Genomic DNA, 27,453 nt, shown 5'->3' on the forward strand with positions numbered 1-27,453 from the left:
GTCCCAGCGAGCGAGTGTCAAGAAAAGAAATTAATATCAAAATCTCTCCCACACCCAATAACAAGAGTAACAGATATTGTCTACATACGAGATCAAAAAGATGGTAGCTCCAACGGGAACCAGTAAATTTCTTTGAAGCCAAATGTTTTGAATGAATTCATTACCAATGCCATCAATCCTAAACCAAAATCAAAAGATAATGAAAATAACAAGCAGATGTGCCCAAACAGGCCTAACGACTTGATGCCATTAATAGAATTTCCTTACGCAAAATCCCTCAAATCAAAGACCTCACTAAAAATAAATAAGCATATGCACTGGCATTCCTCTTCAATTGGAATTTAATTCTGACGTCGGCAGAAATAACACATGATGCCTTCGGGGATTACAGCAATGAATTCATTACCAATGCCATTAATAATAAACCAAAATTAAAACATAAGGAAAATAACAAGCCAATGTGTCCAAACAGGCCTAACAACTTGATTCCATTAATAGAATTTCCTTACGCAAAATCCCTCAAATCCAAGACCTCACTAAAAATAACTAAGCATATGCACTGCCAATTCCTCTTCAATTGGAATTTAATTCTGTCGTCGGCAGAAATAACACATGATGTCTTCCGGGATTACAGCAGTGAATTTCATGATAAATTACCAGAAGTTTTGCATATTTGAGTTACAAATGGGAAGAAGTAAAGACCAAAAAAAATTTAAGCGAAAAAGTAACCTGATGCTATAAAAACATAGGGTACTTTGCAAGCTATCTGGGAAAGTAGGCATGCTGCAAAAGGCAGATTTGAAACTGATCCTGGTCACCAATGGTGTTGTTTAACTATTAGACGTTTTGGAGTTTTTGACCGCAATCCAGCAAAAAAGAAATTGGTCAAATCTTGATTTTTGTTATTTAAACTGGGATTTTGACAGTATATATGGATTCAGCACCCTGGAAAAACCCTAAGCACTAGGATTGTAGAGAGTTCACAAATCAAACTTGTGATTCAAACAAAACATATCCTAATTAAAAAAAATAACAACATATATTCTAATTTAAAAAAATACTAGGGCAATGAAATAATGAAAGTAATAAACAACTACTACTTTTTGGCAGAGGACTTAATGGGAGACCTTTATGATGTTTTGATAGTCGTAGTGAATGTTTTGGACTGTGTACCTATTATTTTTATTACATGACGGACTTTCTGGAGGGGTACTGAATGAATACACAATATATGATCTTATAGAGCTTAGCGACTCTTCTGAAATGCGAGTCTCAGTATGTATCTATGTAAAATATATTTTTGTCATCATATAATACAATTACGATTTTTTTTCTGAGCCAACTAAAAAGAGATAGTAACAAGAAAATATTTTACTAAAATATTCATATATTTCCGTCCCAAACTTCTTTGAAAAGGCCGTTCCCTACACTTTAACTCCTAAATTTTGATAAGGTCCTAGAGAGGAAGAATATTAAATTAACACTAATAACGTATAGATTGAGTGTAAAACATCATTTCCTAAATGAGCATTATACTTTTAGCACATATGGTTGAATGCCCATTGAATCAGCCCGCCAACTTGGCATCTTGTTGAAATGCTAAGCACACTCCGAGACCTGACTGTTTCAAGTTTTAAAGCTGTATCAGCAGTTGCAAGGTCAAGGATGTCGGTCTTGAACAGAACCACAAAACCAAACCTGCAAAACTTAAAACTGCCACTAGGTTCATTTATTATATTCCTGCTTCTCCAATCCAGTAGAGCACTTGACAGAACCAGAAGCTGCATTCAGACTTTGTCTAGTCATGATTTGATCATTGATGCACAGACCATTGCCTTCTCTTCCGACCCTGCAAATTTACAAAATCATTACTGAACGATAAAAATTGAATAACACAATGAACGCCAAACAAGGGTGACCAATATATGACCATGCCAGTCAAAAGCTATTAAAAGGTAAATTGACCCGCCCCCTAAAAGTTAATGGCCCAGCTCATGCAGAACTCACATCTGCCATGTGACAGGAGGTGATTACCAATGTTGCACATTGTGACTCAGACTAATCAATGCCATGGCACCAACCACAGAGTCTAGCATAGTTTGTGCAACAGGCTTCAGATATGATTAATGCAATTAAAAAAAAGATAATAATGCCATGTGTTTATAGGTGATCAATTATATAAATCATTTTTAAAGATTAGCTTGAAGCAGTACAACTCCAAAAAAGAAACACTACTAATGAATGCAACCAATGTGTCAGGAATTAGAACATTTTTACCTCAGAACACTTCAATGTGTTCACAACGAAATGAAGATTAAAATCTGGAAAAGGAAGGATGGTCACCGCTGATGGTTATGTAGACAGGCTGTGCCATTTAGCAGATAGATCATGAAATGCACACGTAACAGACAGCTGGACAAGAAGAAAACACAAGGACAATTAAAAGAGACCACATCCAAAATAATAATGACACATATACATTATAATAAACTCATTTTTTTAATTTGAAGCAATCTTTTGGATAACTTACCCTGAACTGATAAAAACTAGGATGCAAACGGCCATAAACCATGGCTAGTAATCCATATAGGCTTCTACACTGGCCTTAAAAAGAGGAAATTCCTGTAATGAAAAAGCTCAAGTTAAACCTCAATTGTTTTTTCATTTGCAACACAACAGCCAAAGCTACCATAAAATGATTCCTAAAATTCCAAACACTGATAATTTTATGCATCTAAATAAGAAAATATCTAGCTGAAATTCAAATTTCCACACTTGTATTTAACATCCTTGTACAATTTGATGTTTAATTTGCACAATATTTTTCCCTCATCTAACACTCTGAACTTGCACTCCTATCTGCCAAGTAAGCATTGATGCAAAGAGTATCAACCAGCTTTTGAGAAGACAGATATGAATTGAAAGCGACCATTACTTATAAGTTATAGCTAATCAGAAGAGGCATGGAGGATTGCTTCAAGTTAAGCTGCACATTTCTGTGGATTGTCGCTTTCTTGAGTCAATTGAAGGTCAAGTGGGAAGTTTATCAGCAGCAGAGACTGGTGCTGTCAAATTCTTAGCACTGCTCATTAATAGTTAGTAGATGACTTTTAATTCACTTGGAAGATAACATATCAGAGTGTCAAATCTCATGTTTATCAAGCATCTTGTTTATTGCTATCACATTGCTGGAAATTTTCTTTTTTTAATTGTAAATTCCTTGCTCTCCAAGTTGCAAAGACGCAACAAGCTCATATTTTCATCCCTACCCATCATCTATTTTCAGATATCATTCATGTTTAAGTAATCATCCAGTTTTTAATATACAAGTGCAAAGTCAGCCTACAAAAGTCAAGTCAGCTTGCTCCATAGACACACCCATTTGAATCATCTTGATGACTATAAATAGACCTCACTTGTCCTCCTTTGAGTGTAATTTGATCACTCACTCGTATCTGATCTGATCTCCAATGCGACAGACTACATGGAAGGGCGTAAGGGCATATCAAGGCAAGAAGCCTTTGTTTTATCTCTCCAAGATCTGATCCAGTCCAAGTTGGAGGCCGGAGTTCTGTAGCTTCTCTTGGAGGGTCCAAAGTCCAAGTTCTATGATCACTACAGTCTGCTCCTTGTCTGAGATAATTGTCATCCGAGTTCTGCTTCTAGGCCATGTTCTAGAAGGGTGTATCAAAGTACTTTCTGAGGTCCGAAAGCCTTGACTGCTGAAGGTTGGTCTCTAGGCCAAGTCCTAGAAAGGCATAATATATGTATTGTCCTGTGATCTGTAACAATAGTCCGGGATCTGGAAGGAGGTCCGAATCTGCCCTAGTCCGAGATCACTGACTGTCGGCCTCTAGGCCGAGGCCTAGAGAAGTATCATTTGTGTGTTGTTCTGTGATCTGATCTTCTGTTTAGTCTAAGTTTGAGGTTTCCTCAGATCTACAACTAGGCCGAGACCTGAGATGAGATCTGAGCCATTTAAAGACTGTAATGGTCCGAGTAGTGTGTTTCCTCAGGACTGTACTCTATCAGAAATCTGAGCTTCAGAAGGAAAGTGTTATCCAAGCTTCGGTACAGTATCATGGTAAGAAGATCAGCCTCTTGAAGTTGATTTTTGGGATCGTGTTAGACTACTTGTTGACATTGTATTGGAGACATTTTGCATTGATGACTTAGCACTTGTGGAAGCATTCTTGTGGTCAGAATAGTCCATGTCTTGATATATTGTTGAAAGATCTCTCTAAGGAAAGAATTTGTTGGGTTTTCCCATTAGTGGGGTTTTTGCCCTGGTCTCTGACCTAAGCATTGGAGTCTCTTGTTATTGTGTTCTGTGAGCTCTTCTTTCTCCTTACTGTTATTGATTGACTTTCTGAGGTGTAATTATTTGATGAAGAGAAAGTAATTGCAAAGAAAACCTAATATATTTACAAATAATTATCACAAGTTCAGAAATCTCGCTTATACACATTGTACTTGGATTTTCAACATCAACGTCTTATATATTGTGATCCCCCTAACTCCAGCTCCAATTCCTCCCATTCTACCGTTATCAATTTTCTTGCTGACATCTCAGAGATACTTCAAATGGTTGATCCCCTTAATCCTCAACCATTTCCCCCATAACTGTCCAGCACATTTAATAGCTATTTATCAAGCCATTTTCATCCACCTGCAACACATGACTCATTTGCCATTTTCATCCACCTGTGGCACTTGACTGATTTATGCCAAAGATGTCACAAATCTGCAGTAGCCACTATAAAGAAACTCAAAACTATGGAGAACAAGTTAAATTAATCATGCCAGATAAAAATCAACCTTTAGTTTGAACAAAATGGATAACTACATGTCAACTTGAATAGAAGGTTTAGGTATTTCTTTTTGCAGGCCCCCGTCATAGATATTGGGATCCCCTTAGCTCCAGCTCCAATCCCTCCCATTCTGGAAGAGAAGGGTAACAAATCCAATCTTAGCCTTATCTTTTTCAGGAACAGCTTCAGAGATATTAAGAAAAGCAACCCTCACTCACTAATAGCCCTTTGGAAGGACTTCACCTATATTCAGGAAACCTTGTCACTCCGTAGTAGCCCTTTGCACTTGACAATATCTTTCCACTATCACCAATCTTGTCATGGACATCTTAATAATCCTTCAATTGGTTGATCCTCTTACTGCTCAACTTCCTCACCCTGTAACTGTCAAACATATCCAATGCGATTTTTTATCAAGCCATTTTCCACTTGTACCGCGAGTGACTTACCATTTTCATTCACTTGCAACACTAGAGTGATTTACCACATTCATCCAAATTTACCATTTTTATCCATTTGCAACACTTCAGTGATTTATGCCAACAACATAAAGGAGCTCAAAACTATGAAAAACAAACTAAATTAATCATGCCAGAAGTCAAACTATAGTTTGACCAGAATGGAGAACTGTGTGTCAACTTAAATAGAAGGTTTAACAATCTTCTTCTGTAAGCCCCGTGTGTTATACATTGTGATCCCCCTAACTCCAATGCTAATCCCACCCATTATTCAAGGGAGGGCTAACAAATCCAATCTTGGTCTTATCTTTTTTGGGAACAACTTCAGAGGTATCAATCATCACTCAGTAACAGCCCTATGGAAAGATTTCAGATATATACAAAAAAAGCAACTTTGTCACTGCCTAATACTAAAGCCCTTTTCTCTTGACTATATCATTTCACTGGCACCAATCTTGTTATGGACATCTCAAAGATCATTCAAATGGTTAATCCCCTTAATGCTCAACAACTTCCCCCATACCTTGACCAGTTTACCCAGTGACATTGGTATCAAGCATCCACTTGCAACACTTGAATGATCTTTCATTTTCATCCAATTGCAACAATTTAGTGATTTACACCAAAGACATCACAAATATACAGTAGCAACCATAAAGAAGCTCAAAACAATGGTGAAGAAGCCAAGTTATTCATGTTGGATCAAAGTGAACCTTTAGTTTGTCCAAAATGGTGAACTACATGTCCCATCAGTACAAGTGGAGCACAATTGCGTGGGGATTCCTTCAAGACCTGTGTAGTTCCTGTTACACCAAGAGAACTTAAATGCTATGGCCCTCTCGCCCCTGAAAATGCAAGTTCTTTCGCATTTTCTGAGTCATTCTTCTCAACGACATTGTACAAAGGAGGCATGAGAATTGGAGAGGTTGATATGAGCCATTAGTTCAAGCATCGCCTTGATTACATACATTGGGAATATAGTAAAAGAGATCCATGTGATTACCTTTTCATTCACATTATTAAAGGTTGTCGCATATTTGGAGGTTTGTTTGATTGTTGAATTCAAACTTCATATATTTGGAAGCACTATTGTCAATATGGTGGCATCTCACCATTGAGGCACTCATCTACATATTTTGGTGCAAGTTTTCCCTTTGAAGAAATATTTGTGGGTGTTTTCATAGTTCTCAAGGCATAATCTTTGAGGCAATGTGAACCCCTTGGCATGACCCATTAGTGAGATTACACAAATGAAGAACACTACCCCCCACCTTTAAGTTAATGTATTAACGTTTCACGGCATAATTAGGATCAAGTGCATAAGAGAAGAGGAGCGCTTCACATAAGAAGAGCATCCAAAGCACTTTTCAAAGGTAGAGATTTTACATTTTCGTAAAGCATTCCAATTTGAAATGAATAATGTCATATTTCATGGAAGACATGGTCAAAAATGGTCCTAAGACCTCCACAACCCTACTCAAAGCACACACTAGATGTGGAGACTAACATGATGGCACAAAAGAAGGAAGAAGGGCCCACAATAAGAGGATGCTTTTATTTGAGAGATGTTTTTGGCATTTCCTATGCGAAAACACAGTCCAACACACAAAAAAAATGGTAAACTAGAAGAAAACCCTTCCTTGGAGAAATATATAATGGCTTGGTGATCATCCTAAAATCCCTAGAACATGGATATGTAAATTTCTAATGCCAGCAAGATTTATTTTCTCACGGCAATTTAATTTATCCCTGGAAATTTATTTATTTACCCAAATAAATATTGAATCACCAAAAAATTAAATCACTGGTATTATTAACTTCTAGAATTAAATATATGTAGGGTAAATAACCCAAAGAGATCAATCACAAATTGCAAAATTACATCACCCACAACAATTCTCAGTCGTTTATTTATCTAGAAAATCTAAGTTTTCCGACCCACAGAGATACAAGAAAAAATACAAAATTGAAACCTTTAACACGGCTCCATCGAATGAATTTGGCCCAAGGAACTCGACCTCTAGGAAATCAACCTCTAGATGAAATTAGCCTGAAGAACTCGGCCTCTAGGAAATCAACCTCTGGACGAAATTACCCTGAAGAACTCGGCCCAAATACTCATCCAACAACTTCACCTACGCGCTCTTTGTGTGCCACTGATGCGCATTAGGAAAAACTCAACCCTCCAGCAACTCGGCCTCCTCCAAATAAAATCAATCTCCCTCTAGCAACTTGGCCCTGCAATCTCCTTCACTCAGCCTCCTAGAATCGCCCCGATCCACTCGCACTTCTCCTTCTCTACGCTTTTGGTCCACACAGCCACTTGCACTTAGAGAAAATCACTCTCTCTGAATGATGACTCAATCACTTCACTTGTGTCTTCACTTCCTTGCTAGGCTCCCTTTATAATATTCATTAAGTCCAAATCCCTAACTCCAATCTCCCTTCTAGAATCATCTTAGAGATTGGCGATTGAGATTATTTCTTAGCCACTTGCATAGTTAAATTATTTATCCTTAGAAAATGACTCAAGAGTCGACAATAATTAACTGAGTTTAATTATTGTACTTTCCCTAAGGTAGACTTAGGAAAGAAGATATAAATCACTTACTCCACCAAGCAAGCATCTAGAAGAGGCAATAAATCATCTTTCGCATGCTAAGACACCAAGCCTATGCGGAATACTTTGAAGCTACCACTAGCTTCAACAAGATATAGCTCAAGAGTAGAGGAACAATCCACCTTAGGGATGTTTGTTAATTACATAAAAAAGTTAGATCCTACTTAGTGTCAAAACCCTAAATAGGGTTACATCGTTGAGCATGAGAGAGATTACATAATATAATTAATACTACAAATAGTCGATGAATATGCACCTCTCTTATGAAGAGTTTGAGAGGTCTTATTTGTCCAAAACCATAAAAGCTAATAATAACAAAAACCCCTAACTTTTTATAGCCCTCCAACAACTCAGCCTCCTCCAGATAAAATCAAACTCCGTCCAACAACTCGGCCCGACAATCTCCTTCACTCAGCGTCCTAGAATCGCCCTGATCCACTCGCACTTTTCCTTCTCTACACTCTTGGTCCACAGAGCCACCTCGCACTTAGAGAAAATCACTCTCTTAATGATGACTCAATCACTTAAACTTGTGTCTTCACCTCCTCGCTAGGCTCCCTTTATAATATTCATTAAGTCCAAATCCCTAACCCAATATCCATTCTAGAATCATGTTAAAGATTAGCAATTGAGATTATTTCTGAGTCACTTGAATAATTAAATTATTTATTCTTAGAAAATGACATAATGGTCCACAATAATTAATTGAGTTTAATTATTGTGTTTTTCGTAAGTTAGACTTTGGAAATAAGATATTAATCACTTACTCAACCAAGCAAGCACCTAGAAGAGGCAATAAATCATCTTTCACGTGCTAAAACATCAAGCCTATGCAGAAGACCTTCTGAAGCTACCACTAGCTTGAACAGGATATAGCTCAAGAGTAGAGGAACACTCCACCTTAGGGATTGTTGACCACTTCATGTCAACGACCCATAGCAGTACACCCCCTTTCTCCCGCAAAAGAGATAGTGCTTGATCGATGTGTTCGTGCCGTCTAACTATCATCATCAGCTTGATCATCATCTTATAATACAAACCCAGTCTGCATTTGTATAATGTAAATAATCTCAGCAGATCTGTGTCGTGTATGTAATTACCTAGGTAAACCTATTTTTCTGGTGACGATTTACATTCCGGGTGGTTTTTTGTCTCACCGATCCATTCTCAAATGGTCGACAGAGTTTTCCTTCAGCGTTACCAAAAAGCCGGAATGGATTTTGTCTCTGGGATCTTAGGGGAGCCCTAGTGTTCTAGATCGAGTCTATGTAAAAGTGATTTGGGAATAATCCTAACTATTTGGTTAGGTTATTTTATTACAAATTATTTGATCTGCTATATTATATTTTGTGTCGCAGATCTGGGTAGTCTGTGAGGGACTTTTGCAAATGGGTCTTCCTCCTTGAGATGTAAAAATGTAAAAATCATGATATAAAGTGTCTTGGGGGTTAGAAAAATAATTTATCCCCTCATAGGTTAATTAATTAAATTTTCTAGCCAAAATTAATTAAAATCCTAAGCCAAAAATTTAATTAATTCTAGGTCTTAGGTAAATTTAAATTATTTGTTGGTCCTTAAAAATTAAATTTTAAGAGGTCCAGGAACTAAGGTAAATTGATTATTTTGCTAACTTTTAAGCCTTTGGTCCCTGAGGTTAAGTCAAAGTAAAAATTTTGAGGAAATTAATTCAAAAAATTTAATTTTTGAATTAATTAAAATGCATTTAGTTGAAAATTTTGATTTCCTCAATAATTTAAAATTTCAACAGATGATATTAAAAGAAATTTTGATCCTCATCAACGGTCGAGATTGCTTTGACGAGGATCCCTCGAACTAACCGTTGGAGGATTTATCTTTAAATAGGAGTTCGTTTGTCAGTCAAATGATCCGATCTCTGGATCGTGTACTAAGCTCTCAAGCTCTCTTGTATACTTTTTTGAATTAATGCAAAAGTCTTTCAGGTTTCAACGTGTTGTAGTGTTCCTCTTCATGAATTTATGATAACATTGTTTTAATTTCTGCTTAATATTATGTGAAAAATATCAATCAGTAGCTCTCTTAGAATAATCTGAATACAGGTATCTTATTCAGTTCGTTGGATCTAGGGTAACATTTTTAATTTTGATTGAAGTAGCAGATGTCTCTATTTCTTCAGAATTTTGTTGTTTTATTTCTCTACTTGATTTGATGGTTGATCTAGTGTTTGCATAAGATCTATTAGGTTCTCATTGAGCGTTTGGGGATAGTTCTCGGTTGGACCAGCCAACTCTCAACACATATTTTCTGAAGACCCTACTTCATATTTTCTGCAAGGTGTTTTTGGGCTAGTACCTTTCTAAAATTTCAAAATCTTTTAAATATTTTGTGGAAATTTTGATAAATTTGGCTATTAAGAGGCTTAGATTATCAGATTTGGGAGCGGAATTGGGGACTCATACTTCTCAAATCTGATAGATCTGTAAATTATTTGTATAAATCTATAAATTATTTGCGTAGATCCGTTATTTACTTGTGTAGATCTGAAATTTTGTAACATAATTTTAAATTTTAACACTTGGGTTTTTTGGGATTTTCTATATTTTCGTACATATTGGGTAAAAGTTTTTCTCTTTTCACTCGTGCAGAAATAGATCTAAGAAATCAGCCAAGAAAATCTTCAGATCTAAGCTATATCTAGCCCCTGGAGGGCAAGATCTAGGCTCAAAGATTGTTTGCAAGAATAGGTCTGAGAAATCAGCCAAGAAAATCTTCAAATCTGAGCTAAATCTAGACCCTGGAGGGCAAGATCTGGGCTCAAAGATTGTTTGCAGGAATAGATCTGAGAAATCAGCCAAGTAAATCCTTAGAACTGAGATTTTTCAAGCAGATCTGGGGGTTTTGAGATAGATCTAAGCCGTGGAGGGCAAGCTCTGGGCTCAAAGATTGTTTGCAGGAATAGATTTGAGTAATCAGCCAAGTAAATCTTCATATCTGAGCTAGATCTAGACCTGGAGGGCAAGATTTGGGCTCAAAAATTGTTTGCAGGAATAGATCTGAAAATCAACGAAGTAAATCTTCAAATTTGAGAATTTTCAAGCAGATATGAGGGTTTTGAAACAGATCTAGGCCCTGGAGGGCAACAATATCTTATCCCAAATCTTTTTACAAGACCAACCATTAAAGGTTTTGCAATAAATCTAAAGATCTGAAGCAAAATAATGTTTTTCAGAACAAGGGTTTCAAGTTTTGGGCTCCTAAACCCAGATCTGCTTTCTCCTAGCCCAACGTTAGTTCTATTGGGCCTAGTGATAGCTTTCATTGGCCCTAGATTCCCTTGCTCCATTTCTGATTTGAATATTTGATTTTTTGAAGCTAATCATTGGTGGGTTTTTCCCAGAAAATTTAATAAAAAATTTGTGTTTCAGATTTTGAAATTTTTTTGGCAACTTGGGCAAGTCATCTTCAAGGTCGAGGGCCTAAGGGTTTAATCTTTAAACCATCTTTTTCCTCATTGTTTGATACAATAGTCATATACCTTTCTAATAGTGGAGAAAAACACATCCAAGTCGTTTGAAATTAACTAAAAAATTGCTAAATACATTAATAAATCATTTATGTTTGATGTGTATCAAGAATTTGGCCTAGATCTACATTTTGGGTCACTGTTATCTCTGAATAATTATGTTTCTGAAGTCTAAATATAACAGTGGAAAATTTTCATGTGGGTTAGGACTAAAATCAGTTCCTAAGTTGTCTAATTGTTCTAATTTTCATGTTCTAATTGTTGGTTGTAATAAGTATATCAGATCTGATATAATTCCGGAAATCACATCACAACAAGTTGAAAATTTTTGATAATTCATGTAGGCAAATTTCAAAAAACTTCGGTAAATTTTTGGCATAAAGATATCATTGATAGCTTACTGTTTTCATTGTCATATTGTTGTTGTCATAAAGTTTTTCTTACAGATGTCCTAAAAATTAATTTCTAAAAATTAAGTACTCTGTCATGGAATTGTGATAAAATGCATATCCTTTGTTTCATAAACTGAGTATTTTTTTCAGCATTTTTTAACATTGATATCGAATTGCAAAGTTGTTTTTGTTCTCTTTGAGCTAAATTGTATCAAGAAGATTTGAAATACGTTGGTATTTTAACTATAGTATCTTCAAGAGTTTATTTTTCAAGTCTTCATCTAAAAAAAGGGCAAACATTTCAATTAGGTAATTTAGGGCTTTTGCGGCATAAGTGTTTTCCCATTCTCGAGTCTAACTTCATCTTATCTTCCAGTGCGTTTGCATATAAGTTAAATTTGCATAGATATAATTTACTTCCAAGCATAAGCTTAATCGATAGACAGATAGATCTCCATTTGTCTTTTCTTGAGAAGCCTGTTTTAATAGTACTTAAAACGGTGACCTTGCAGTGATCAGAACCACTCTCTGCAGCGTCGGAGGCACCGAGCATGTTAGAATTTCAGGAGAGGCATCGTTAATCATACCTTAGTGTGCTTCTCCCGATCTTCTCTCTGCCAATTACTACAAAATCAGGCTCAACACAGAAAGGATTGAAGGGTTCACATTTAAATAGGCATTTAACTAAAATTAACCAAGATTCTTGCATCTCACATTAGTTTTAGGATCTGCATTTCATATAAAATAGTCATTCATCTAAGCAACAGTTGCTAATCGATTACTCGGTCTTAATTTCCCTAGCAAGATCATTGACTCCATAAGGCACAGGTATCAATCATTTAAAATCTAATCAAATCCTATAACTCTTGTTAAATCTTAATCAAGTACTTGATCGCTTCACTATGTCTCCCGAACTGGTTGGTTCCCAACTATGAAAGACAGCGAAGAGACAAGAGACGCAAATTTTGGTCAATGATGTTAAAATTGGATACCTCTCAACAAGAGGTGTAGGATTGATCTAAAGATCATCCAATTCCGAAAAGTATTCATGGAGTTATGAATTTATTTGTGTTATAAGACAATTCGTCAAGGTCGGCTAGCAACTAAATAACACCCACATGTGCTCAACGTTTTAGTATAAAAAGAGGTGGCTTGCTAGTCATTTGTATACACTCTTCTTGTGATCTCTTCCTCTCCACTTGTCTTTGGGTTTTGGTGGGAGGATAGATCCTAAGAGATATGCTACCCTAAGAAGAGTTGCCTTACATGTTGGAAATAATATTGAGAGGGGGGGTGAATCAGTGTTAGTCAAGTCAATAATCTTTTTCTTTTCATACTCAATTTCATATGCACTACTTCAATGAAGGTAACCGGCGTGTGCATGCAACTGTGTTTAAAGAAACAAGCGTACATATCCAGCAAACTAATGATTCAGTTAATTCATCATATGTTGATCTTTACTATGTGCATCAGTACTTTATTAAACATTAAACAGTAACCATGTGCAGTTAATAACATAAAGAACCATCACACATAAACAACACACATGAACGCCAAGATGTAAGGTGGAAACCCAATGTGCGTAAAAACCACCTGCTGTTGTAGTCTCTGTCTTCTTTTAATAATAAGAAAATCTGTTTACAACATTATACTGGTGTAGACTCATACCAGTACGCAAACTTCTACCTGCAGAAAGCTACAACCTTCTCTTGTTCTCCAGCTTCTACTGGAAGGGAGCTACAACCCCTTAGCTCTTGTAATAGCCGATATGTTTACTAGTATGTAGGCGCCGACCTACAGAAGGCTACAACCTTCTCTCTTCCTCTAGGGACCACATTTCATAAATTTTCAGACTGGATACTCCTGGAACAACATCATAATCTGAAGGCCACGTTTCATCCAATTTTCATACTGGACCCATCAACAACATTGAAGCTCAAAATCAATCACCACTGTAATACGACCATCAAATACATCTGCATCAACTAATCACTGAAACTCAATCATCACTTTCTGAATCAACCACAGCTGAATCAATCAATCTATGAATCTCTAACACAACTGAATCATACTTTAATCAACTTCAACAAATCAACTGGAACAGAGAGATCACCAGTACGCTGATTTGTACCCAGAACACTGTATCATCATTCAGAACCTTCTATAACCTCAAAACCATACATCAGAGTGTATACGCAACTTGGAAGAGCCAAACCAGCGTGTATACACAACTTCATCAAAGCGAACCAGCATATAGGTCTACAAATACTTACTTATAACTTCGTTGCACTTCCCACTTCAGACATACCCAGATCATCACATATAAAGGATAATACATGTGTTAGCAACCAGATCTAGTCCATCAAATCACATAATGATAAATCATTATGATCCTGATCCATTATTAGATCTCATCCATCATCACTGAAACAAATCACACTCAATCAATCTAAACATTGTCACCAGAATGCAGTTACTAGAACATAAAGCAAAACCCAGAACTCTGCATCAACAACCAAAACCCACTGTAACTTCAAACATCATAGTTCATAAGGTATCGCTACTTCGATGTGTCTAACCTACGTGTATACACTCTTTTACCAAAGTCAACCAGCGTATACGTCTGTAAATATTCATTCATAATTTTGTAGCTATTCCAAACTTCAATTATACCCAGATCATAATATTTACAAAACAACACATGCGTCAGTATACAAATCTAGAATAAACATGATCAAACCATATAAGATAATTCATTCCAAGCCTTAAGATCCTGATCCATCATTAAATCTTATACTCCATCAACCGCTAAGGTTCTTGCTTTGCTCGGATCACGCAGAGCATCATAAACCCATAACCTACATATTGGATCTCACACTTCATCAAATATTTGATACTTCTACTTTGGCCTAATGATCTTCTCCTCCTTATATAGTTTTAGGCCTTTCTCAGTACCATCGGCCAAAACCACTGAGGACCAATACCTTGGATCAAATACCTAGGGTCAATACCTCAGACCAAATACCATGGACCAATACCATGGATCAAAATACTATGGACCAAATACTTCGGACCAGAAACTTAGTTTTCCAAGGTATACGCGCTTTTCCTTCTGTGAAAATGCATGTGTACGTTATACGCTTCTTTTGTTTTGTTAACCTGCGTGTATACGCAGCTTGGTCAAGGTGAACCTGCATATACCTCTCTTTCTTCATTCTTTGTAGTCCAAACTATAATTCTTTGTTGTTTCCCTGCTATACTGTGATCTTTCATCTGAGTAAGTTTCCTTCTGAACCGACTCCTTGAAACTGTCTTGCATTTCATCATATCTGTAAACATTATTGTTATGCATTCTGTCACATGCATCATAATGCCAACACTAGTTGTTGCCATGGAGAAGAAGGATCTACGCAGCGCCTAGAAGATGATGCCCTAGTTCTATGTGCCCTAGATTTAGGGCTGCCCAAGTGCCCTAACCAGAACAATTAGGAACAACAAAGTGACACGCAGATTTGGAGCAGTGTTAGAGGTGCGTTGGGTCAAGGATATTGACCAGATTTGGATCAAATTCAGAGCAGCCTGTGGGAGCCACGTGTTAGGTTAACATGGAGTGTTGAATACCCCAAAGGCATCATAATGCCAACACTAGAAGCTGCCATGGAGAAGAAGGATCTACGCAGCTCCTAGAAGATGATGCCCTAGTTCTCTGTGCCCTAGATTTAGGGCTGCCCAAGTGCCCTAACTAGAACAATTTGGAACAGCAAAGTGACAAGCAGATTTGGAGCAGTGTTAGAGGTGCGTTGGGTCAAGGATATTGACCAGATTTGGATCAGATTCCGAGCAACCTGTGGGAGCCATGTGTTGGGTTAACATGGAGTGTTGAATACCCCAAAGGAGTGTAGCATGATGTGATGGATGCAATAGTATGGTGTATTGCAGCAGCATGGTGCAGTAAGGTGCATGGAACAACATGTTTAGATGCAACAGTTGGAAAACAGCAAGCAATGCAAGTGACAACAAGCTAATACATGGGACAGCTGCAAGCATGGTGAAGCATGGACAACAGCAAGAAGCTTAGGACAGCTGCAAGCATGGTGAAGCATGGACAATAGCAGCATGGTAAAGCATGGACAGCAGCAAGCACAATGCTACAAGTACATTAGGACAGCAGTATAGTACTTGGTGTAGCAAGGACACAAAGACAACATGGTGCAGCCGTGACACTAGGTACAACAGTGCTAAACACTGGGACAACAACAGCATGAGGTCCAGCATTGTGATGATGGGTGCAGCATGGTGTAGCACGGTGAGGCGCAACATGATGACGAGATGTAGCACAATGATAGGTGAAGGAGTCACCTTAGAGAATCAGTAGAAGCAGCGTATCTTCAACTGATCTCACATATCATCTTCCTAGAGATGATCTATGCTCTTATCTAGATAAGTTAAAGTGTCAACTTCTGTTATAAATGTACTATCTCTCTCTCTTTGTTGAACTATTGAAGAACATATAAGAAGAATTGATCAAGGGTTTCCCCACATTGGGGTTTGTCCCTGGCTAGCGCCACATCTTATGTCCTCTTGTCTTGGCTTGTCTTCTGCGATTTATATTTATGTTCTATCCGCAATTTACTTTAATGCTGATGTGATTGCTAGTCTGGAAAAGATATTGAGCTAATTGTCAAAATTGAAATAAATTGCTCTGGCATAAAACATACCTAAAATTAACAAATGACCAAGGTAAAACCCCACTGGGGGGAAAACCCTCGTAAATCTTCTTCTATTAGATTGTCTTCAAATGTTTGGCAAAGAGAGAACATCATCCAAGAGTCAAAGTCAAACTTTGAATAGCCAATATCTAATGTCAATATCCAATATGAAAACAACTATCCAAACCAGAGACAAAAAGATGAAGTCAACAATGGTCAAATATGATCTTCCTTTAATCTGTCCAAGTCAACAACAGTGTATAGCAACGCGGTCAGCCCTAACCAATTTGTTGCCAACAATCAACACATTTCTTTAGGAGCTCAGTCTCCTTCAGTCAAACTCAACCTCAAATGCTAGTCAAAATCTACCCAAAACAGTGCTCAAAACCTCAAGTCAAACTCGGTCAAAAGAGAGAAAGTTTGTTGTCACAATCTGCAATTTTCTACGATCAATCATGAAAGTCAATGTCAGTCAAACTACTCAAGATTCCTCGATTTTTGTGTCCTTCAATGCGACCTGCAGAAAACTTTTCCACCCAAAAACACAGTCAAATGAGGTCAACCTTCACACTAGTCAATGCTAGACAACGCCCTGCAACTCGGCCCAATCATAAACATCCACCTGTCCTTCGCATGTGTGAGAGAAATCCTTCCAATCCGAGTTTGATGAACCAATAGGGATAGGAGAGAGAAGACGTGATGTGAGGTGATGAAGTGCCAAATGAGGTTTCAGGTCTCTTGAATTTATATGAATCGATGAGGGTGAAAAGACATGTCATTTGGGCTTCATGAACCTACATGATGTTGAAGTCAACCTTGATAATTTGCATATGATATGGTTTTAATTCAAAAACACACTTCTCCTTGTCTGATTTGAGTGATCTTTAGGTCGATTTTTGTCCTCTTGAAAAGAGGAATTCAATGTAATAATTCTCTCATCAAATGCGTTGTCCAAAGTTGAATTTGACTCTAGTTGCATAATTTAACAGTCCCTCTCAACTAGGGAGAATTCCACCTGTCAATATCTATCCATTGATCATCATGTCATCTTGTCTCTACTCATCTCATGCTGAACATTCTCAAATCTGAAGAAGAAGAAATATTGCAGGGGAGCTCCAGCAACCACATTGTCTCTATCACCATAAGGGAGACTCGGCTACCACCCGAATCATCATCGTAGTCGGGGAGCCATGGCTACCAACCAAAACCAAAGACAATGGGCGAGACCAACCTACCCCAAGCGGTGGGATCACACTCTATCCCAACATCCCTGACAACAGGTGAGATCAAATGTAAGGATCACACTCTACCCTATTGTCCCTGATCATCCATCTTAACCCTGAAAATTAGATGGTAGAACACATGCATCTACCAACTTGGGCAAGATCCACCTACTACAAGGGGTAGGGATCACACTCTATCCCAAGTCCCTCAACCCATTGGATAGATCAAAGAGGTTATCCCACGGAGTGGGCAGGACGCTAACTGGGGCATACTCTGACTAGGGGTGATCCCCGGTCTCAACATCCTATCAGTTAGAGGTCTCTCATCCCCAGGAGCCCTATAGCTCCATACGACACCCTGGGAGCTCAACCAAGGGGGAAGAGCACTGTTGAGTGTTCCTAATCAACTTGGACCCTTATTCGAAAGGGTCATCTCAACCAGTCCAAGTTGCTCTCTGATGACCAAGAACTTCCCTTTCGGAAAAGCCTTGGTGACGATATCAGCCATCTGCTCATCTGTCAAAATGTGGAGTCTCACGGCGCCTCTTTGCACCATGTCTCAAATAAAATGATATTTGATCTCTATATGCTTGGACTTGTCATGAAACATGGGATTCTCTGACAGATGAATCCCACTCTTATTGTCGCAATAGATGATTGTCGTATCCATAAACTGCTCAAATAGCTCTCCAAAGAGCTTCCTCAACCAAACTGCTTCACAACTCATCAGGGTGGCTACAATATACTCAGCCTCAACAATGCTATGGGCTACGAATTTCTACTTCTTGCTTATCCAAGATATCATGGCAAATCCTAAACTATATTAGCATCTAGAAGTACTCTTCTTGTCAACAACCTTGCCAACCCAATCTGCATCAGTATATCCATGTAGTATAACATCACCAACGGCATATCTCAATCCAAGATTAATAGTCCCATGTAGATATCTCAATACATGCTTAGCAGCGACCCAATTTACATGGTGACGCTTGGTCATAAACTGGCTCAAAGTGTTAACTGCGAAGCATATGTCAGGGCAAGTGTTCACAAGAAACATCAGAGCACCAACCAATTGTCTATACTCAAAAGGGTTTGCTAGTTCTGGTCCAGTAGCCTCTCCACACAGCTTCTTGAAATTCATCTCCATATGTGTAGGCAAGGACTTGCACTCAACCATCACAACATATTTTCCTTGTGGAAGGAAAATCTCGCCCAGCTTTTGCCATACTTCTAATCCAAAGAAATAGTGCATCAGACCCAGGTCTTTCATCTCGCATTCGAAAACCAACTTCCTCTTACATTCTAGAATGAGAGGGTCTACACCTATCATGAATAAGTCATCGACATATAATACGAAAATGAGAGGCATACCTTGGATTGTTTTGAAGTACAAGTTTGGATTAGCATTGCTCCTTGTGAATCCCAGCTTTATCAAGTAATTGTCAATCCGAGCATACTAGGCATGAGGGGCTTGCTTCAATCCATAGAGAGCTTTTTTCAATCAGCATACATGGGTCTTCCTGTCATGAACTTCAAATCCTTGAAGTTATTCAACGTACACTTCTTGAAGCAAACCATGTAAGAAAGCAGTCTTCACATCCATTTGGTGGAAAGTCCATCCCTGACTTGCAACAAGGGCTATTATCGAACAAATGGTTGTATATTGGGCCACTGGAGCAAATATATCATTGTAATCTTCTCCCTCTTTTTGAGAGAATCCACGGGCTACGAACCTTGCCTTGTATGCTTCCATCAACCCCATGCTTGATCTTATAGAGCCATTTGGAGGTTACCACAAATCTTCCCTTCAGTGTCTGCACAATATCCCATACGTCATTTTTCATAATAGACTCATATTCTTCAGCTATTGCATCCTTCTAGACTTGTCCCTTCACGACCTCTTCAAAGGTACTAGGTTCAGCTTGGATCATATTGCTCATAGCTAATATTGTAACTTTTTCTAACACCTTTAAAAGCTACAATTTTTTTTTTTTAATTTGCCACCTTTCTTCAATCTTATCCTTACCTTGGCAAATGTCTTCCTTTAAATATCAATTCATCTAACCCTTTCATTGCTAAAGGATGAATTGTCTCTGAGGTTTTTATAAATGTTTCTGAGTTGTTTTTATAAATGTTTCCGAGTTGTTTTTAATAGTTTTGATTTTAAATAAAATTTAATTTTATAAAATATATATAATTATATTTTTTATAAATTTATTTATTTAAATTATTAAACTTACGTTAAAAATATCGAGTCAGCGCAATCTCTAAGTATGAGAACCACAATTGTTACCATGTATTACGGGTGATTAAAAAGTCAAAATCAATGAATCAAATCAAACCTATGTCCCCACGCCGCATTTCACACATTAAAATACCATTATATAAATTAGCTCAAGATGTGTGAAGCAATAAATCTATGGTTTGCGGGGGGCTGCCTATCCAACCTTTAACCTACCCCCCTCCACAAAGTTGTTTCACTTTTACTGCCTTTTACACATGTTCCCATCTCATGTATTGTGAACCTCTCCCACCCCTCCTAAACCATTTACCACATACTCCCCCCACCCATGGCAATATCGTTGACATACCATATGGATTTGAATTTATAAATGGAGCATGGAGAATTTAAATTTTCATGGAAGGCGATAATGGAGGGAAGATTTTTATAATCGTATTTTTCTCGAATGAGCTCATCGGTGGAAAGCTTGAGGAAAGTCAACTATTGAAAAATATTTTTGGGCGAAGATACACGTTCCAGAAGTACATTTGAATACAAGTTTCCAAATACATTTCAATACAAGTTTCCAATGTTATAAAGAAATATTTCCTCCCTATGGAATCATTTTACAAAGTAGACAAATGAATGTTTTTAGCTATATATATAAGGAGGAAAATAATTATAAAGAGGAAAATGCTTGTGAAGAGAAAATTTGGATAATTTCTTATCCAAAGTTTTTACAGAAGTAAAAAAGGGAGTTGAAAACATATTTTCATAATTTACCAAACATGGTTGGAGACATGGTTTTCAAAACCATGGGAAGCAAAACAGTAGATGGTTTTCACAGAAAAAGGAGAATTATTTATGAAGTTTCATTTATTCATAAGTATACCAAAAGTGGGCAAAACTAAATATGAAAACAGTGAATGATTTGGGTAAATCATGTTTAATTTCATTTATGAAATTCGTAAACAAATAAATGCTACAATACAGAAGTATTACAAGACATGGTTTTCAAAACCACGGATGGTTTTACAAGAGCAAAGATTATTTAAGGAAATATTTACAGGCAATAATTATTTTCTTTTATGGAAATATGATTTTTATATATTTTGGGAAATATTTTCATTAAAATATCTTATTCCCAAAAACTTAAAATTAATATTTTTAAAACTAAAGAGTGACAAAAATCAATGATTTCCAAATCATGTTCAAATTTCTCAACAGTGGTTAAGCACTTAAGCACCTGAAGAATAATTAAGATAAATTGAATCGTCAAATGATTTTATCAAAAGAAAGGGGATTAATCAATTCTATAAAAAGGATCGGTCAACCAGATTATTGCATATTATAACTAGATGTATGGACAGATAACAAATTCTTAAACAACAACTTCAGTCGCTCCAAATTTGAGGGAACAAAATCAACAGTCAAGCAATCATTTCCAAATTTACAGAGCAGAATCTTAAACAAATTCAGATTTCTTAGCAAAACAATCATAAACTAAAGGATCACTCCCAGCAGAATTAAAGACAGCGATTTCCATATTTTTTGCAGCATATTGTATTTTTAGTTTATTTGATAGGGTTTGTTTCTTATAGACTAGTGACAGTTTGAGGAAGATGTTTTCTTATGTATTGTTTCATTTTCATTGTAAAAGGGTTGGCTTTTGATGCCATAACCCTGCCATTTTTGTAAAGACTTTTATTACATAAATTTTAATTGAAGTATTCTGCCTTTAGTTTCATGATAGAAATTGTTTCTCATGTATTTCTTTCCTTGTTATTTCATAATTTGTTTCTACATATGTTCAAGGTAACATAGGAGTTAGGGCAAGGCTAGGTTTGAGTATCAACCTCCCTAATAGCCCGCTGCAAAGTTATCATCTACGCTGAGATTAGCTAATTGAACAGTTTGTTTAAATTAGCTCATCTGCATAATTTAATTCCTACCTCGTGTCATCTCTTGAATGTATATTTGTTTGGCTGTTGAATTCTTCTACACACATCTACTAAATCTAAAGGATTGAGTATTCAATTTGGATACTTAATTATCTTATTTCTCTTTTAAAACTCTACCAAACTCTCTAAAGTATGTTATTCTGTTAAAGTTAGATGTTGGCACTTTGATCAAGTTTCTGCAAGAGGGATTTATTTATGAGCAGAGATTGGATAATCATCAGCGACCCCTTAAACAAATCATAGATCTAGCCGTTGTGCTTCGTAGGCTATTGTCTAGTGACAGTGAACAACGTTAAAAAATCCTCATAACACTTGAGGGAGCCCCCTCTTGTTCGAGAGTCAGCTTGAACCTAAAGTTTGGTCGGGTTGGTTTCTCGGCGCAGTTTCTCAGCCAAGAACTGCATTCAAGAAACAAATACAACATTTGGCATCATTGTCGAGGAGCGAAATAATGAAGAAATATTTCCCCAAAGAACGATCAAGAATAGATCTATTCTTTACTTATGAACAAGCAGTAGGCATTTAATATTGGTTGCAATTCCTTCACCTCGCGGCTCCACTTTGTTTATATGGCAATTCCAATGGCTTATTGATTCCCTTGGTTCAAAACAACAACTGCATCTCTTGCTATGATAATGGCATGTCGCTGCATGTTTTCTTCCTCATGGCAATGGCAAGAAGTTTCAGATCTTTTAAAAGGATGCAACCTTCAAATTTTAGTTGTAAGTATCAGTTACCTATGGAGTTTGTCTTTCATATTGTGAATATATTTCATATATTCAACTGCATGCAAAGTGATCTGCCACTTAATCCACTTCCCACATGGTTACACTGGAAATTTCACTACACCTAATAGTACATATTTTCAGCTCAATTAGATAGAGGTGTGTGGAATTGAAGCAGTAGATCATTCAGTTTTGGTGTGCAGTTTATAAATGGGTTTTATTTTCAGCAGTTGCTTCAATTTGGATTCCAATTGCAATATGTAGTTTATTTTGCTTGAAGTGCAATAAGTTGCAGGAGATGGGAAAAAGAACAATTGTGGACTACTGACTCCACTATCCCAATGGATTAGGCACTAATGTACTTACTTTTACTTGCAGCAACTAATAATTTAATTTTACTCTACAAGTTCTTTGCATCCCACGGGGGGAAGCAGCCCCCAGTTGGAGCCAATGTTGTAACTTTTCCTAACACCTTTAAGATTACAAAACTTTTTGAAATTTGATAAAATTTGCCACCTTCCTTCAATTTTATCCTTGCCTTGGCAAATGCCTCCCTTTAAATATCATTCCAACTAACCCTTTCCATTGTTAAAGGATGAATTGTCTCTAAGGTTTTTATAAATGTTTCGAAGTTATATTTAACAGTTTTGATTTTTTGTTTTAATTTTGTTAGCTTGGTAGGACTACATCTTCATCACGTCCAACTTCTCACCCCGATTGGGGGGATAGTATAAGATATGAACCCAAGACTTCCGGTTCAGTGAGACTTCATTTCCACGACCATTATCAATTGAGCTACCCCAAGTAGACTAATAGTTTTGGTTTTAAATAAAATTTAATTTTATAAAGTATATGTAGTTATATTTTTATAAAACTATTTATTTAAAATATTAAATTTATGTTAAAAATATCGAGTCGGCCTAATCTCTAAGTATGAGAACCACATTTGTTACCATGTATTACGGGTGATCAAAAAATCAAAATCAATGAGTCAAATCAAACCTATGTCCCCACCCAACATTTCACACATTAAAATACAATTATATAAATTATCTCGAGATGTGTGAAGCAATAAATCTACGGTTTACGGGCGGCTGCCTATCCATCCTTTAACCTCCAGTGGCTTGGGGAATCCAAGAACCACCCTACCAAGCAAACCTACTTCAGGAGAACTCACATTGAGTCCCTGCATTGTAATTCTCTGCTTAAAGACACAATAAAACAAGGCCACCACTGAAAGCTGGACCGGAGATGTAGCCCTAGAGAATAGGCTGAACTCCTTATTAAAATTCTTGTGTCTTTGTGTTGCTTACTGTATTTCTCTTCTGTTTTTCCATTTAAAATGTCTGTGTGTTGGCAATCTGATCGATTCGTTGCTTAAATAACACAGAACACACACCAGCACATGAGTCCGTAGTACCTTTGTTTAATAAATCTTCAATTGATGTCACTCATAGGGTGATTATCAGATCAAGTGGTATCACAGCGTTAGGCTGTAAGGATAGACAAGCTTGTGTTGGTTTAGCTGTGAATGCTCACTAGATCAAAGCTCAAATTAGGAGAAGGAGAGTTGGTGGAAACTAATCCTGAGATTGGGAGAGTATATTCTCGGAAGACAATGTCAAAGGAAGGTTCTATGGGGTCAAACCTCAATTCATAGAGAGTTTCCTAGCTATAAAGTCCATGGTAGAAGAAATGTATAGGGACTTTAGAAAGCACAAGGATGAAGATTCATCAGGTTCTAAACAAGATAAAGAAGAAGATGAGTCGCATTCCCACGAACACTCAAAAAGGAAAGTGGAAAGAGAAAAGCTTTCTCACACCTCCTAATAGCCCTATGCATAATAAGAAATCATCTTTGATTAAACTAGATGTTAAATTTGATTTACCTATATATGATGGAGAGCTAAATGCTGAAAAGTTGGACAATTGAATTAGACAAATTGATGTGTATTGCACGGTACAGAACATAGACTCAGAGCAAAGTAAGATTCAGCTGGCAAGCCTACGCCTAGGAGGCACTGCCTTGGTTTTGTGGGAAGGCAGAACCCAAGCTGATATGAAAAGACATGGTAAGACCATCTCTGTCTGGAGTGAATTTGTTGCTGCAATCAAAAAGCAGTTCTATCCATTGGCCTACATGCAACAAGCCATGATGAGTTGGCAAACTCTTCGGCAGTTGAAAGGGCAAAGTGTGCAAGGGTATACTCAAGAGTTTAGAAAGAGAGCATTGATGTTGGGTATCTCATTAGACTCACCAGAGACTCTTTTAAAGTACATTGGTGGTCTACACAGCTACATGAGGCATACCATCCTCATGTTTAATCCTACTAGTATAGATGAGGTATCTATACAAGCTACTCATCTAGAAGCTGGAGGAAAAAATGGAAATCCAGAAATTGGGGGACCATCCCAACCCACTGTAAGCAAGAGCAAGGAGAAAAGAAAGCAGAAGTGGAAAGCAAGGAAGGCTAACACTGCACAAAAAGGCAAGGCTTCATGCACTCACTGTAAAAAGGAGGGGCATGATGATGAGCATTGTTGGATTCTGCATCCAGAGCTGAGACCTAAGAAGTCCGAGGGCAAGAAGAAGAAGACTGCTACAGCTATTCAGAAAGATTTGGGGTCAGACTCGGGAGATGAAACAATCATTGCAGCCACAGGTATAAAAGGTAAGAATTCTGAAGCATCTACTAGTAATTTTGTTCAATCTGTTATTGATGAAGAACATGAGAGAAAAAGACATGAGCTTTTCCATATTCGAGTTATTTCCAAAAATCAAAAGATTGATACTTTGTTTGATAGTGGCTCACAAGTAAATCTAATTTCTGAAGCAATTGTAAAGAAATTGGGATTAGCAACTACACCTCATAAGAAACCATACCCATTAGGATGGTTGAATGATAAAGCACAACTACAAGTGACAAGACAGTGCAAACTCAAGTTTTCTTTTGGGTCAGCATTTGTAGATGAGGTTGAGTTAGATATAATTCCTTTGGATATATGTGGAATTGTTTTAGCAAGCCCTTACTTGTATGATAGAAATCTTATTTTCTATAGAGCTGAGAACAAGTATCTACTTGTTAAAGATGGAATCGAATACTTTGTAAGAGCTCATAAGATCAAGAATAGTTATACTCTCATAAACTCAAGACAGATGAAAAAAATGATAAATTCATGTAAACAGTTCTTATTGATGGTTGTAAAGGAAAAGAAACCTGATAAAACCAATGTATTTGAGGGCTGTAATGATGATCAGCACGCTGATATAGAAAAGATTGCTTCAGAGTATGATGTCTTGTTTCAAGAACCTAAAGGTCTGCCACCCAAAAAGGGAATAGTACATGATATTATTTTGCAGCAAGATGTTCTATTGCCTAACATTGGGATGTACAGGTTGTCTGCTTTAGAGAACGCTGAAATCAAGAAGCAGGTGCAGGAGTTGCTCGAGAAAGGGTTCATCAGGCCTAGCACATCACCATGTGGGTCACCAATCGTTTTGGTGAAAAAGAAAGATGGATCATGGAGAATGTGCATTGACTACCGAGCACTGAATAAGATAACAATAAAAAAATCATTATCCCCTTCCTCGCATAGAAGATCTTTTAGATCAATTAAAGGAAGTTGTTTATTTCACCAAGCTGGATTTGCACAGTGGATACCATCAGGCTAGAGTTGCAGAGCAAGATGCATGGAAGATTGCTTTCAAAACAAAGCAGGGATTGTATGAATGGTTGGTTATGCCTTTTGGCTTAACTAATGCTCCTGCTACTTTCATGAGATTAATGAATGATGTACTCAGACCTTTTCTTGATGATTTTGTCATTGTGTATCTGGATGACATTCTGATTTTTAGTAAAACGTGGAAAGAACATTTAAAGCATGTTAAGCAGACATTAGATGTTTTAAATGGAGAAAAACTTTATGTTAAACTCTCAAAATGCGAATTTGGCAAAACATCTCTAAATTAGTTGGGTCATATAGTAAGGGGTGGTGAATTGAAAATAGATCCCTCTAAGGTGGCAGTCGTTGTAAACTGGCCTAAACCCAAGTCTGCTACAGAAATGAGAAGCTTCTTAGGAGCAGCACAATATTGGAGAAAGTTCATTTCTAACTTTTCCTCAATTGCAGCTCCCTTACATGCTTTGACAGGATTGAACAAGGTGTTTCAATGGGGAGGCAAACATCATAAAGCCTTCGACACCTTGAAATAAAATATTAGTACAACACCTGTATTAGCACTGCCAAATCTACAAAGACCATTTGAGATCCAAACTGATGCCAGTGACTATGCCATGGGAGCGGTGTTCACACAGCACGGTAAACCCATATGTTATCATTCTGAGACTTTTAATCCTGCAGTAGTTAACTATCATACATATAATACAGAATTGTATGCATTAGTTCAGAGTGTGAAAAAGTGAAAACATTACTTAATGGGCAAAGAGACAGTAATACACACTGACCATCAACCACTTCAATACCCACACTCCCAAACTAAGTTGCAGCAATCAAGACATTACAGATGGATGGGTTTTTCTACAACAGTTTCATTTAGTCATCAGATATAAAAAGGGCATACATAACAAGGTTGCAGACATGTTATCTAGACCTATTATAAATGCATCTACCATACTTAAGCATAATTATGTGCTACATGAGAGCTACATAGAACAATATGCTCAAGATATGGACTTTAAAGATGTATATGCAACTTTGAGTCAAGGCAAAAGAGTAGAAGAATTGGACTATCATGTGAAGGACCGACTCTTATACCATTGTGGGAAACTCTACATTCCACAAACTGAGAGGATAAAGATAATTAGGGAAG

General features: G+C 37.1%; 1 protein-coding gene across 1 annotated transcript in view; it reads right to left on the reverse strand.

Annotated features, from left to right (window-relative positions):
- Positions 1-1,356: 1,356 nt before the first annotated feature.
- LOC149173411 (uncharacterized) overlaps positions 1,357-27,453 on the reverse strand; it is a 53,601-nt gene continuing 27,504 nt past the window's right edge. The window contains exons 6-8 of the mRNA XM_089424591.1: positions 2,531-2,622; positions 2,278-2,412; positions 1,357-1,849 (exon numbers count right to left, since the gene is read on the reverse strand). The gene's annotated coding sequence lies outside the window, so the exon portion shown is untranslated. The remainder of the gene's footprint in view (positions 1,850-2,277; positions 2,413-2,530; positions 2,623-27,453) is intronic.

Source organism: Pinus tabuliformis, chromosome 4_2, assembly GCF_031772625.1.
Source record: "Pinus tabuliformis cultivar Carrire ecotype Pingquan chromosome 4_2, CPIR1, whole genome shotgun sequence".
Lineage (NCBI taxonomy): Eukaryota > Viridiplantae > Streptophyta > Pinopsida > Pinales > Pinaceae > Pinus > Pinus tabuliformis.